The sequence below is a fragment of the Numida meleagris genome, chromosome 4 (genome assembly GCF_002078875.1).
Source record: "Numida meleagris isolate 19003 breed g44 Domestic line chromosome 4, NumMel1.0, whole genome shotgun sequence".
In the NCBI taxonomy this organism is placed as follows: Eukaryota; Metazoa; Chordata; class Aves; order Galliformes; family Numididae; genus Numida; species Numida meleagris.
Window position 1 is genome coordinate 29,454,677 of NC_034412.1, and position 13,156 is coordinate 29,467,832.

At 37.4% G+C, this 13,156-nt stretch overlaps 1 long non-coding RNA gene across 1 annotated transcript; it reads left to right on the plus strand.

The window, feature by feature from the left end:
* LOC110397362 lies at positions 2,023-8,749 on the plus strand. Its single transcript, XR_002437728.1, has 2 exons — positions 2,023-2,352; positions 5,651-8,749. It is a non-coding gene; the product is annotated as an uncharacterized LOC110397362 (long non-coding RNA).

Here is a 13,156-nt window from a genome sequence, read left to right on the forward strand (position 1 = left end):
AATGCCTCCTGTTTTATTATTCTGGCCCATGATGTCAGAGGAGGATATTGGTGGTATGGCAGTAGAGATTGAACCTTCCACCAATGTTCCATTACATGCTGTTGTCATAAGACAGATGGAAGCAGTGGGGCAATCTGACAAAATGACACCCAACATCAGGAAGTGGGGATGAAGCAAAGGTGTGTCACTGAATTCCTCCATGCAGGAAAAAAATGGCACCCACTGACATTCATCAGCACTTGCTGAGCATTTATGGGGACCATGCAGTGGATGTGAGCATAGTGAGGCGGTGGGTGGTGCATTTCAGCAGCGGCAGCAGCAGCTGTGGTGCAGATTTTTATTGGTGCAACATGCAGGCTCTTGTTCACTGCTGATGAAAATGCTTAGTTAATGGTGGTGACTACATTGAAAAACAGTGTTCTGTAGCTGAGAATGTGCTCTACCAAAGTGTTATTGTTCTCTTTGTATCTGTTGTAGATTCCATGGACATAAATTAGAGGTGTTACTTTCAGAGTGACCTATGTAACCGTGGTCTGTTGTGTGTGTCTCAGCAGCTAATCAGAGCGTACTAATTACAAGCTGTTCTGTAAAACCTAGTTTGCAGTGTATTGGTGATCCACATTCACATGATGCGCGTCCACATGAGCCCTTCTATCTGCAGTAAAAATCACTTGAGAATCTTAGGTCTTGTTAGAAGAGTGACAGCTATGGAGCTTGTAATTGCTGTCACGCTCTAAGCTGAGTATGTCATCTGTTTCACAAACGGAGACAACAGGATTATCTATGTTTATTTTTGATGAAAAGTTAACTATTTCTTTCCTTGCTTTCAGCAAAGTCTACAAGTTTGTTTTTGATATTTTAGGAGTACTTTGGAAGAGGAAGATTGTGTGAAGCTTCCCTCTTTGTTTAAACTCCATTAACATTGATATCACTTATTTCAAAATCTAATGGTTAAAAGCTGGCAAAACCTGATGTGAGGTGTGAGCCTAGAAGGCTGAGTGTTTGGAAACACTACACAATGGAAGAGCTATATTGAATGAAGAAATAATCTGTTGGCATTCGTTACCCATTCTTGTTTGATTAGATATGTTGAGCTATAAATTGTAATGAATGATATCATGCAGCCCTGGAATGCCTATGTGGAATTGAGTAGTCTTAAGTGCAAGTGGGTTGGAGAACATGAAATAGAAAACTCATACCACGAGGGATACTGTGGGAAAAAGGGGAAAAAAAAAAAATCAGATTTGCTTGCAATTTCAGATGTCCTTTCCAGCTACATTAAATCAGCACTGTTGCTCTCAGAAAACTTGCTGGAATTTTCTTACTAAAATTATTTTCTTATTGGTTGGATTCAAAGTATTTAAGCATCTGTGGTCTGGATCAGAAAATTTGTGTTTAATTCTGAGATTTGCTGAGCAGCATCTGTAAGCCTGTCATCAGCAAGAAGTCCGATCTTGTGTTCCAGGTGTGGTGGATGCTTCCTTTCTGACAGAATTAGAGTCTGTGACAATATCAGAGCTGTCATTTGAAACAAAAACTTATGCCCCACTCACCCAAAGAAAGTACACCAAAGCTTAGTTTGGTAGTGCCTGGTTATTTATACTTCAGGATTTTGTGCTCCTTTTCACTTTTTGTCCTCCAATGCTTATCCAAAGAAAAATACAACTTCTACCTGAACTGTGTATGCACTAGCAGTTTGGTCAATAGGCTGGGTGCATGCATCAGTTGACAGATTAGCTGGTTCTTATTTAATAAAGTGCGAACGACTGAAAATTGCAACCCTTTTTACTTCAGATGAACAGTAATTGAACTTTTTCTCCGCTTAGGCTACTGTGCAAAAACAGTAAAAATCTGTTCATGTGTGCCTACTTTTCCTCCTGTTTAGATGAGATTGCTCCATGGATTTGTGATAGGACAAGGGAAAATGATTTCAAACTAAAGGAGGGGAGATTTAGATTGGATTCAAGGAAGAAGTTCTTTTTACAGTAATTGTGGTGAGGCACTGGAACAGGTTGCCCAGGGAGGTGGTGGATGCCCTGTCCTTCGATACATTCAAGGTCAGGCTGCATGGGGCTCTGAGCAACCTGATCTAGCTGTAGGTGTCCCTGTTCATTGCAGGGGGGTTGGAAGGGACCTTTAAAGGTCATCCAATCCAACTCAGAGATTACTCTATAATTTAAAAGTAATCAGAACAGGGAGGATAGGAAAGCAGTGCAGCCGCATAGACTATTTTCATGGAAAACCAGTCAAAAGTTTGTGTAGCCACCAGAAGATGAGGCCATCATAAAACATCCAGAGTTAAGATGCTAGTTCATAGGAATTTATCTAAACTAGAATTTGCATCGGTTCTGAGTAAGTAAAGCTATATTTTTTTGTTTGTTTTTTGTTGTGTGTGTGTGGTTTTTTGGTAAGACAAAGAACTTACTATGAGGTTGTTGATTGCTCAAACTTTACCTGTCTTTAAATTTATATATGGGATTCTTTGCCAGTTATATAGTGTGAGAAATTAATAAACAGAATCCAAACATCTGGTTCTTCAAATTGTTTCCATGCCTAGTAATTTACTTCAGACAGAGCAAAAAAGCTGGTGAGATTTTGATTTATGCTTTGTGTGTCTCTGCGTTACTTAAATGTGGATACTGTTTTCATTTGTAACTGCTGTAAACTGTTTGCATGAAGATAACAGACCATTGCAGTCACACATTTTCAAGGCATACTTACAAGTGGTCTTCGATTCTGATGGATAACTAGAACAGAAGAGTCAAGTTACTGTCTGAAGTTGTTACTTTTCTGTCTACAGCATCATGAACACATTTAGGCATACGATATAAATAAAATTTCACTTTGCTGTTCTGAGATGCACATAAATATGCTTTGTCATCTACCACTTTCTGTCCTAATCAAGTAGCACTTACGTTGCTGCAGGTACTGTAACACCTAATCATGCTATAACCAAGGGTAAAGAGTAATTTTTTTCTGGTGTTACTTGTTTTTATATATTTACCTGTAGTTAGATAAAGTGATTGGGCAGCTTCAAAATTGTCCTTTTATTTTTAATGAGTCTCTGACGAAGCTAGAGAGGAAATGACTAGTGTCTCATAAAAGCAGAAGCACTTAACTGCAGGTGCTAGGCAGATGCATATGAAATCACATTTAACTAATTTTTAACCTGATGAAATCCCTTTACTTGTGAACATCTAACATTGAAATCTCATATGCTGTCTTAAAGTATATCAGCACTGGCATTATTCTTTGCCAAAAACTGTGAAATAAGGAACTTTGTTGTAGAACAAATATTTCAGTCTGGAAGAAAATTAGGTTGCTGTAGTGTACAGGAGAAATCAGCAAGTGACCAGGTCAGCTAATTCTAACCTCATTGCATCTTAATTATGAAGATGAAACTAGTGGACTTGGATAGGCAAAGCAAATTACAGATTCTGGGAACGATGAGAAATGAAGGTCTTTTAGATGTTAAGTTCAGTGCTTAGTAGAAGTACAACAAACTATAAAAATTAAGATAAAAGCTATAGAATGAGGTAATTGATAGACTTTCTGATCTTATGAAGATTAACACCTTTCTGTAATATAGGAAATGCTGTATTTTTCTACATAATTAAGTAGAATGCATGGAGAGGGGAGGGCAAGTGATAATACTGCTGATCATATAATGTGCAACAGGAGAAACTATTATAAGAAACTGAAATACTCCTACTTTTAAAAGTAACTGACTGCCAGTCTTATAGAAGAACAATATGCATATGATTGTAACTGGGCGTGTAAAAGTTGCTGCATTTTCTACAAAGTCCCTTTTTTGATTGTTTTTAGATTAATGTCAGTGTCCCTTTTTAATGTTTTCTGGGCAAAGCAGTAACTAAATTCACTATGAATAAAACTTTTGCTTAAAATAAGTCTTCAGTGTTGTATTAGGTGAATAACAGAGCACTCGGGCTGTAACGTGGAAGGCCCTTCCCCATTTTGCTTTCTGTTGGTTGACCTACTTGAACCCATGTCGTAAGACGGGGAGGCTGTACTTCTTCGTTTTCATAACAAGGTGTATAACTACCCCGTATATGGGCTTTTCGGAAGTGAGTGGACAGAGCGGGATATTCAATATGATTGGCCAGGAGCCCGCGTGAGCTTCTGGAACAGTCTAGTACAAGATAAGAAATACTATATAGTTATATAGCTTTTACCAATAAACGCCATTTTGCTGCTCATCATATTGATGTGCTTTGTGCAGTAGCTGGCCAGGACCGGGTTTTGGTTCTCTGCATGCAAGGGTAATACGAAAAGGGTCGCCAGAGTTCAGTAACAACAAGAAAATGAGAACAATTTTTTTTTTTGAGGCATTTTTTCTTTTTGATTAGATAATTCCTTTTTTTTCCTTAAATAAATAAATAAAAATTAAAAAAAATTATACATATATGTATGTATATTGTAAGGAAATCACTTAACTTGTCATATGCCTTGAATTTCTGAAGACTATGTGAACAAGCTGACTACTATGACACTCTAGAAAAATGGTTCACAAGCTACAATGTGTACATTCTTTGTTTAATGAAAAATTCACAAGAGTTCAGATATTTCACATGTTCTTCTCTGAGGCAGAATGGATTCATTAAAACAGAATGGAGAAACATTTGCTGTGATGCCTGATTGTAGATATTAGTATCCTCATAGCCAGCAAGAAGTCATTTCAGTTTGAGTGAAGGGTGTACGACTTACAACTTAGTGAATTGTTCATGCACAGCTTCACAAAAATCACATGTGATGAAGTCATGTGAGTTATGCAAGCCAAAACAAAAAAAAAGGTCAGAAACACTGCTGAAATTTTCCACTGGTTTTATTCTGATTCTTGAACCAACAGAGACCTCCAGGTGCCATTGCCTGGGACTAGGTAAGTCCTGCAGTGAAGGAAAGCAGAGTTCGTATGGAATTGCTGAGCAAAGCCTAGCAAGAAATGGGAAACTTGATCTCCGTGAGCTAATAACCCAAAGATGGAAAGATGTTTTGAAATTTTTGTTGGAGTGCAGATATGAAAACTTTGCTTTTTATAAGTTGTTGTGTTTCTCAAAAATGCCTGAAAGCTTACTTGAATGAAGTGAAACTTCAGCTTCCTTCAGTGGAATCCTTAAAGAACAGAAATATAAAATATCAAAATTGGACTTCAGAAGCTCCTTTGGGCACTACCTTTTTAGGAAAATTATATTTTGAAAAGTGAATTTTGCTTGATGTTTATTTAATTTTTTGTGATATCTATCTCTTTGAATAGAAAATCAATGTATTTTTCACCCCTATCTCCAGCTTTAATGCTCCATTTTGCATGACATTTGTGCAAGAAGCAAGGGGCAGGAAACCTACTCTAGAGTGGAGGGAGAGAGTAGTGACTTCAAAAATGTGCTTTTCAGTTTCTGGAAGCAACCTGGCCTTAATGTCTGGTACATGGGAGGCTGGGCTGCAAAAAGGTATGGACCAAGTTTATTTCTTCTCTCTGAAGTAAGAGAGTTTAAAAGAAAAGATGTAGAACAATGATGTGAGGAATGATAATAAATAATTGAAAGGCTTTTGGGGACATAATTACTTCTTTTCTTTCCATTTCAGTATCTACAGGGTTTACTTACAATAGATTGTTTTGTTTTTGTTTTTCCAGATTCGTCCTGTAGTAAGTGCAGATGAAAGAAATGAGACTGCGCTGTGTATTAAGGAAATGGAATGAGAATTGAAATAGTTTAAAAGATCTTACAGGATAAAGAGAGAAGTAATGTGATTGAACGAGTCCAGACAAACACAAACTAGCAGAAGTACCAAAAGAGATATTACATTAATGTAGAAATTATATTTAGGATTGTCCTTTTAAACAGCTTGCAATGACCAACGTTACTTAAATATGTCTCTTCTGAAGGGGCAATTGTGCTGGTAGTCAAACAAGCAGAATTAAAGAAAGGAGATTGTTAAATGCTGCAGAAGTGACTCCGGGTTTCTGCTGGAAGCTTGAGGATTTTGCCCCTTCTGTTACAACAGTCAGTTGCAAATGTTAAAATATCTACTTCAGCTAAGTACTCACTGATTTACTGAGAAGCTGGGTTCAGGCCAAGTCTATTTCATTTATGCCTACATAAATGCTAATAGGAAGCATAAATGTATAGGTATTCTGTATACGCTGTAAACAACATATGGGGGGAAACAGCTTGCGTTATTTTTGCACTTTCATTTTTTTCACCTATTAATAGTGAAACTTGCATTGAAGGTAGTTCTGTTTTTTGAATTTTGTTTTGCAATATACATTGGTTTGTTACCTAACTATCAGATAATTAATTTTAGCTGAAGTGGAAAAATGCCTTTACGGTATACAAACAGAATGATTCTGGGCAGTGCAGCTTGTCCAGTGTGTTAACCGTACTTGGATTTCAAATACCTTTGTTCTTTCACTTATTATTTCTTTTCAAATCACTGGTGTTTCTGGAATGCAGTGAAAGGAGAATTCCAGAGATATTTTGAAAAAAATGCGAATTTGATCCTTTCAAAAACAGAGAATGGTTCAAGGTCATCTTGAAAATAAACTAGCTTGGCAGTATTTGTATATAACAGAGAATGGTTCAAGGTCATCTTGAAAATAAACTAGCTTGGCAGTATTTGTATATAATATCTAAACATGGTTATTTGTGTTCACCTAGCTAGTGACCTAGAGGCCGTCTGAAATGTATCAGTGTAAGTTACGCTAAACTGCATGGTAACAAAAATGTTGATAAAGAAGTTTTCCTGTCTCATTACATTATGTGTAGTCTTTAGAGGGGCAGAGGAGAGGTTAAACATCTCTTATGAAAAGGGCCAACTTCAGGAGTTTGAAATCAGCCTTCACACACTGTAATAAAGTAACTGTAAAAAGATTAGGGGGGGAAATGGACTACTGTTGCAGGTTGCTATCAATAGAATATTTCTAGTACTACTGTTCAGATAGAATTTCATCTAGAATTAGAAATTGAGTACAGTTACAGAAAAGATCAGTAGCTAAAACAGCTGGAGGAATAGAAAGTTTTCCAAAAAATCACTTGTTAGTATAGGTGGTAGAATATGGCATCATTTTCAATCAGGTAAAGCAAAGATGATACAGAATTGTTTACTTAAACGGTATGAACTTGCTAGAACATTCTGCAGTGGCTTCCATGACCACAATGGTCAGAACGCAAGAGAGTAAGGGGGTTATGTGATCTTGGTGCACTCTTCCACATGGCAGGTTTTGTCTCTTTCCTGTTCCTTCTCCAGTCTGTGAATGTTTATTTTACTGGAAGAGGTGAGTTGAGAGAAATTGGGAATGGACAGCACTTCCATTTTTGGCGCTGCTATATTGTCTTCATTTTGGAGAGAGTGGGCATGGGGAACTGATGGCAGCTGTGAAGAACAAACCAAATATTTCGAGGAAAAATCTTTAAATATTTCCAAGCTCCTTCCATCACCTCCTGAGGCAGAAAATTCATGAGTTGTCCACTGAACTTGCAGTATACTTCAGTAATTAGAATACTTTTTCTGGATTTTTATAACTTCTGAAAATAGTGTCATGATATTTAGTAGCAGTAGTGATAACAACATCTGTGCAACATTTGAAAGACAGTGGTTATAGTTGGTATTTATGTAAGAAAATAATGACATTTGAAAAGAAGCATGAGGGTACTTCAGTGTCTTTACACATAGTGGTCTGTAGCCAGAAACGCTATTTTGAAGTAGTTATTTATTAATAATAATTTATTAGTTATAAGTATTTTTCTGGCATAAAACTGTGCAGAAGGTTGAGAGCATTATAGATTAAAAGTTGCAGGAGACAGCTGAGACTACACATTACCACCATTACATTAAGTGGTATTTTATGCTATATTAGTTTAAATGAGAGTGTTTGGGGATGCTTATATCCATGTGTTTTGGCATGTGAAGGGAGATGCACTATGCCCACAGGTGGCCGCTATTCTCCTTTATTTACCTTTGTAATTTGCCTCAACTGGGACTTGGTGTATTCTTTGGTGTCATGGATTTTCTGCCTTTGTTCAGGGACTCTGACCCCTTTGCTGTTAATGGGTGTAAGTTACAAATCACACCTTTCTGGTTACTACACTCTCATGAAGGGTATTTATAAAGCAAGGTTATGGGAGTATTAAGTTCTACAGTATTGTTTCCACTCAACCTCATGTGACAAGAAAGATGTTGTCTGGTTTATAGGTGTCAAAAATTGTGATTCAGTATCCAAATACCATGTGTAGGTCATATTAATGGCTTCTGGTGCAGAACCGTACTGATTATTGACAGCAGAAGTCTGTGTGTGATGAACATCTAATTGGGATTATGTTTATGTTCAAAACATATGATCCAGCCTCCTGTTATGAAAAACAGGATTTTGATCCCAAGTTTTTATATTCCAATGGATTTCAAGTTGAGTTTACATGTTTATTTTAGAGAGACATCTACACTTCTCCATCATTTAAAATGTCTATCAAATCAACTGCATGTCCCAAGAGCTAACAATGATTACTGTTAGAGGAGGAAAAAAAAAGGAAAAGAAAAATGGCATCTTTAATAGCATTTTCGACTTGGTCTTCAATTGCTGAATTTGTGCATTAGTCTGTTAGATTGAGTTGAGGCTGTAGTGGGACTAGCTACAAAATATTTGATCTGAATACTGATATGACAATCTGCCTCGCAGCATGCCAATTCTTTGATTGAATTTTACAAGCACATTTTGTGTCCCACAAAAAAAAAAAAAGAGTATCCACTGCTAATTGTGCGGTCTCAGACTATTTTCTGCTCTTACAGTATTCATCCTTATGAATCTAGTTGTTGTCTTTGTTCCTTAAGAGCTCAGATATTTAGTTTGATAACTTTGCATGTATCTTTCCAAGTGTAACAATGGGCTCTCTGCACATTGAAGTTTGTATCTGTATTTTACCAAAAATGTATCTTTGAACCAATAGTTTTTATATGCAGCTGGCCAAAATCATGCACATGCATTGTGGCTGTAGATCTATCCATTAGTAATTCATTAAGTGACAGGAACGTATCTGTCTTTTATCTTTGAATTTGAATTCAAGACTGATATCTATATATCTGTTCACTCTACAGTGGGCCTTCTTTCTGCATTGAGCTGCTCATACTCCTAAATATGAATAGCTAATCAGTGCTTTTTTTTTGTTGTTTTTTCATTCTAAAGATCAATCCAAAGATTCCCTTTTCTATTTCTTCTGCATCTGTTTACCTCACTGGGGGTGATGAATCAGACTTTACAGTGGGAATGACTGTTAAAGGTTAGCAGGATGATTAGAGCTAATACAATGAGCTGAGATAACGTCAAGCTGTACTAGTTATGGTCTTCCTAACAGGCTGTTTTGTATGGGTAACTATTTCACTTGTGAATAACAATGTAGTGAAGCTAGAAGAGAGTAGAAAGTTGAGAAGCAAATAGAATGACCTGTCAGTTAAACAGGTAGAATGGCAGACTGCTAACACAGGCTGAAAGGAGGACTGCAAATTCTTTAAAACTTATTTGCAGCTTTCAGAAACTTTGAAGCATTAATCTGAACATCAATCCTGTGAGGAGTAGGGCTGTCTTAAGGAAAATAAACTTACTATCAATACTTTTACTGATAGATGCCTCAATAGCAGTGGACAGTAACAGAATCTTTATATCATTTCTTACAAATTGCTCTAATTAGTCTTTTTATGGCATGAAGATGATAATATTGCCATAATATTCCTTGGATAATTAATTTCTGCTGTTGTACTCTTGATTAGATCCATGTACGTGGTATCTTTTTAAGGCATGCAGTTGAATTTTCCACGCTTCTATTAAATCTCTACAGATTGTTGCTATCAGTAATTTCTGTGACAGGGAAGAATCTGAAGAAATCTATATTATCAAGAAGGCAAAAGAAGAGGCATACTTTAAGAAGGAAGGCTTGTATTAGAAGTGTTCTTTGTTGCCAGTTAATACATTCATAGCTTGTAGCTTAGAAAGAAAGTCCCCAAGTGAAGGGTGAAACTGCAGCCTCTGGCCAGAGCCGTGGCTGATGACAGAGCCCTGTGCTGGTCTTTTGCTTAGCCAGGTGTCAGCGGTTTATGGGCTGGTTCGGCCTGGTTCTGTGACTAATGGGGTGGGGGGACCCATGGACCCACACCCTGGGAAAGGGGAAAAAGGGAAAGGGCAGGGAGATGGGCCTGAAACCAAAACAGCGGCAACGATCTGAGGAGGAAAGCTAATTTAGTAAACAAGATATCGAAATGCAAGATAACACAATATAATACAATATAACACAATATAATTGGAATAGAAGCTAATAAATAAAATGAGAGAAAGTGTCAAAAAACTGAAAGGCCTTACTCTAATGCTGGCAGTGAGATGGCTAGGGCGAGAGACCCTGCCAGGACGAGCAAGAAGATTAAAAAAAAAAAAAAAAAAAGGGATGTCTCGTGATATGTGTACAGATTTTATCTTTCCCTCTGAAAGGCAAATGGAAACAGAACAACGCAAAGTCCTCTGGGACATGTAGGTCTTCTTTTCTATCAACGATCCATGGAACTGGAGCATTAACTCTTTAACTCTCAGTGCGCTACATGATGTTATGATGTGGAATACCGATAACAAAAGTCATAAAACCATGACACCGGGGTAATACCCCTGGGCAGTCTCATCAATTTCTAGCCTATTTCACAATCTAGACTCCGACAACAGGGGTGAATGAAACGTGAAGAACTTGTGTGCCTTCGGTATCAATGGTTAATAATTCTGGCCTGTAGCTTGCTGCTGTAGTGTCAGATTTCAATCACATTCTTGATGGACAACAGCTTGACTCTACTTCTCCTGTTTCCATCACTCCTTTTGTTGTCTATGGCTGTCTATTTTTGTATGGTATCTTCAGTACTTAAGATATCCTACCCAGTCTAAAAACAGCCACCAAAAATGATTGTGAGTTATCTCAGCTGTACAGAGCATTGAACTTCATTCTCTTATGACTTTGCAGTCTGCAGAGTTTTTGAGTTGAAAGAATTGTTTCTTATCTTTGGTGGATACCATGCGTGAATTCAGGGTACCTGAGAGATTTCTTAAACACATTTTTAAGTAAAGAATTTTGCCAGTATTTAGGTAAAGGTAAAGACTGTCTGTAAGAGAGTCAATTTCTGCAGTAAGGACGATGAAATGAATTGAACGTGACTTTTACATTTCCCCATGGATAGTCACATTTCTTAGAACTTGCATTTTTATTTTTTATCTTTCTGAGTACTTACAGATCCCCTTTACTGCAAGATTTACCACAGAAAGTTGTAATGTATTTCTTGTCTATCCTTCAAAAGAAGGAAGGAGAAAATTTGTCTCAGGTGTAAAGTCACGATATGTAATGCATTAATAAAAGGAAATCAGAAATAAGTATTCATCACATCAAGAATTTTGGTGAGGTGTTTATTACAAGTAGCTATTGATGCTTTGACTGTGTGAATTTCCTTTTTATTTGCTTAAAGGCATAATTAATGGTGGATTTCAACTTGAGATGAACCCATTCAGTTAAACCGTATCTCTAGATTTGATGTAGATTTTTCATGTTTGCTGTTTTTAAACTATTCTAAATCAAAATAAAGTTGCTTCATTTCCTGTAAACAGTAAATCTCAGAGTTATCCAGAATGGAATTTGAGACACAAGCCATGAAGTTACTTCAAGTTTCATGCTCATCTGCATAGGAGCAAGATCCTATGACGTTGCTTTTCCTTTTTGTATTAGTAGGTGTATGAGGCTGTTGTCAAAGACATGCTGACATTACTTCAAAAATTAGAAATAATACAACTGTTAGTGCATGAAGCAAAAGTGATAGTAACTGTATCCTAGAATCAGTAATCAAGGCAGAAGGATAAATACTAGTATGAAGTGTTTGTGAGCTCTAATAATAAAGGAAAATGAAACAAGCTTAACCGGTGTGCTGATATGAGATTCAGGAGATTCTTCCATGCATGCTGTATGATTTCCAGTTTTTTCTCCGGGTAATTTACAAGGCACTCCCTCATTTGATAAAGCGCAAGCACTGAGGCTGTCATCCAAGGCAATTATATATTTATCTTTTATGGTACCTGTCAATGATTTACGGGCGTTTGGCCCGGTTCCGTGACTATTGGGGTGGGGGACCCACGCCCCGGGAAAGAGAAAAGGGAAAAAGGGGAGGGAGATGGGCCTAAAAACAAAACAGCGGCAACGACCTGAGGAGAAACAAACTAATTTACTAAATAAGATATCAGAATGCAAAATAACACAATATAATACAATATAATTACGATTTAAGCTAATAAATCCAATAAAATGAGAGAGAGTGTACAAAATGAAAATAGGCCTTGCTCTAATACCGACAGTGAGATGGCTGGGGAGCGAGATGCTGCTGGGAGGAGAGACAGGATGAGAAGAGGGTAGGTCTCGTGATCTGCAGTTTTATCTTTCCCTCTGACCAGAAAACAGTAACAGGGCAGCAAAGTCCTCTGGGGAATGAAGTAGTTCTCTTCTGAGAACCAGGTACTCAGAACTATCCATGCTCCATGGAACTGGAGCACGAACTCTTTAACTCCCAATACACTACATGATGTTATGATGTGAAATACCAATAACCAAAAATCATAAAACCATGACAGTACCATAGACTTCACGTAACCAGTGTTACATTATGTATGCCTACATGGGAAATAATGTTTTCCAGCGATGATTCGAAAAAATGAAAACACATGAAGAACAAGACCACACTGTCAAAGACTACTAGAAATCTCCAATATTACAAAATACCATCACAATTATCCAACCTAGCACTGTGCTTCCAACACCCAAACTAAGCAGCATCACTGCTGCCACCGAGGTTCAAGAACAACTTCAAGATCATCCACCTACCACCAGTAGGTCTCACTAAACATCATCCTTCAACATAACATCTAAACACCCAAGACAAATAAAACAAGCTGCCACAGAAATGTCCAACTCACCCATCTCTACAGTCAGAAAAGCCACAAACCTCTAATGTACATAAAGCAGCCTCCCACAGAAAAAAAAAAAACCACCAAGCTTTGAAAACACCTTCAACATCATCCACCTAGCAACAACACTTCTCATTAAACCAAGTCTCTCAACATTCCTGCAACACCCCCCCCCCC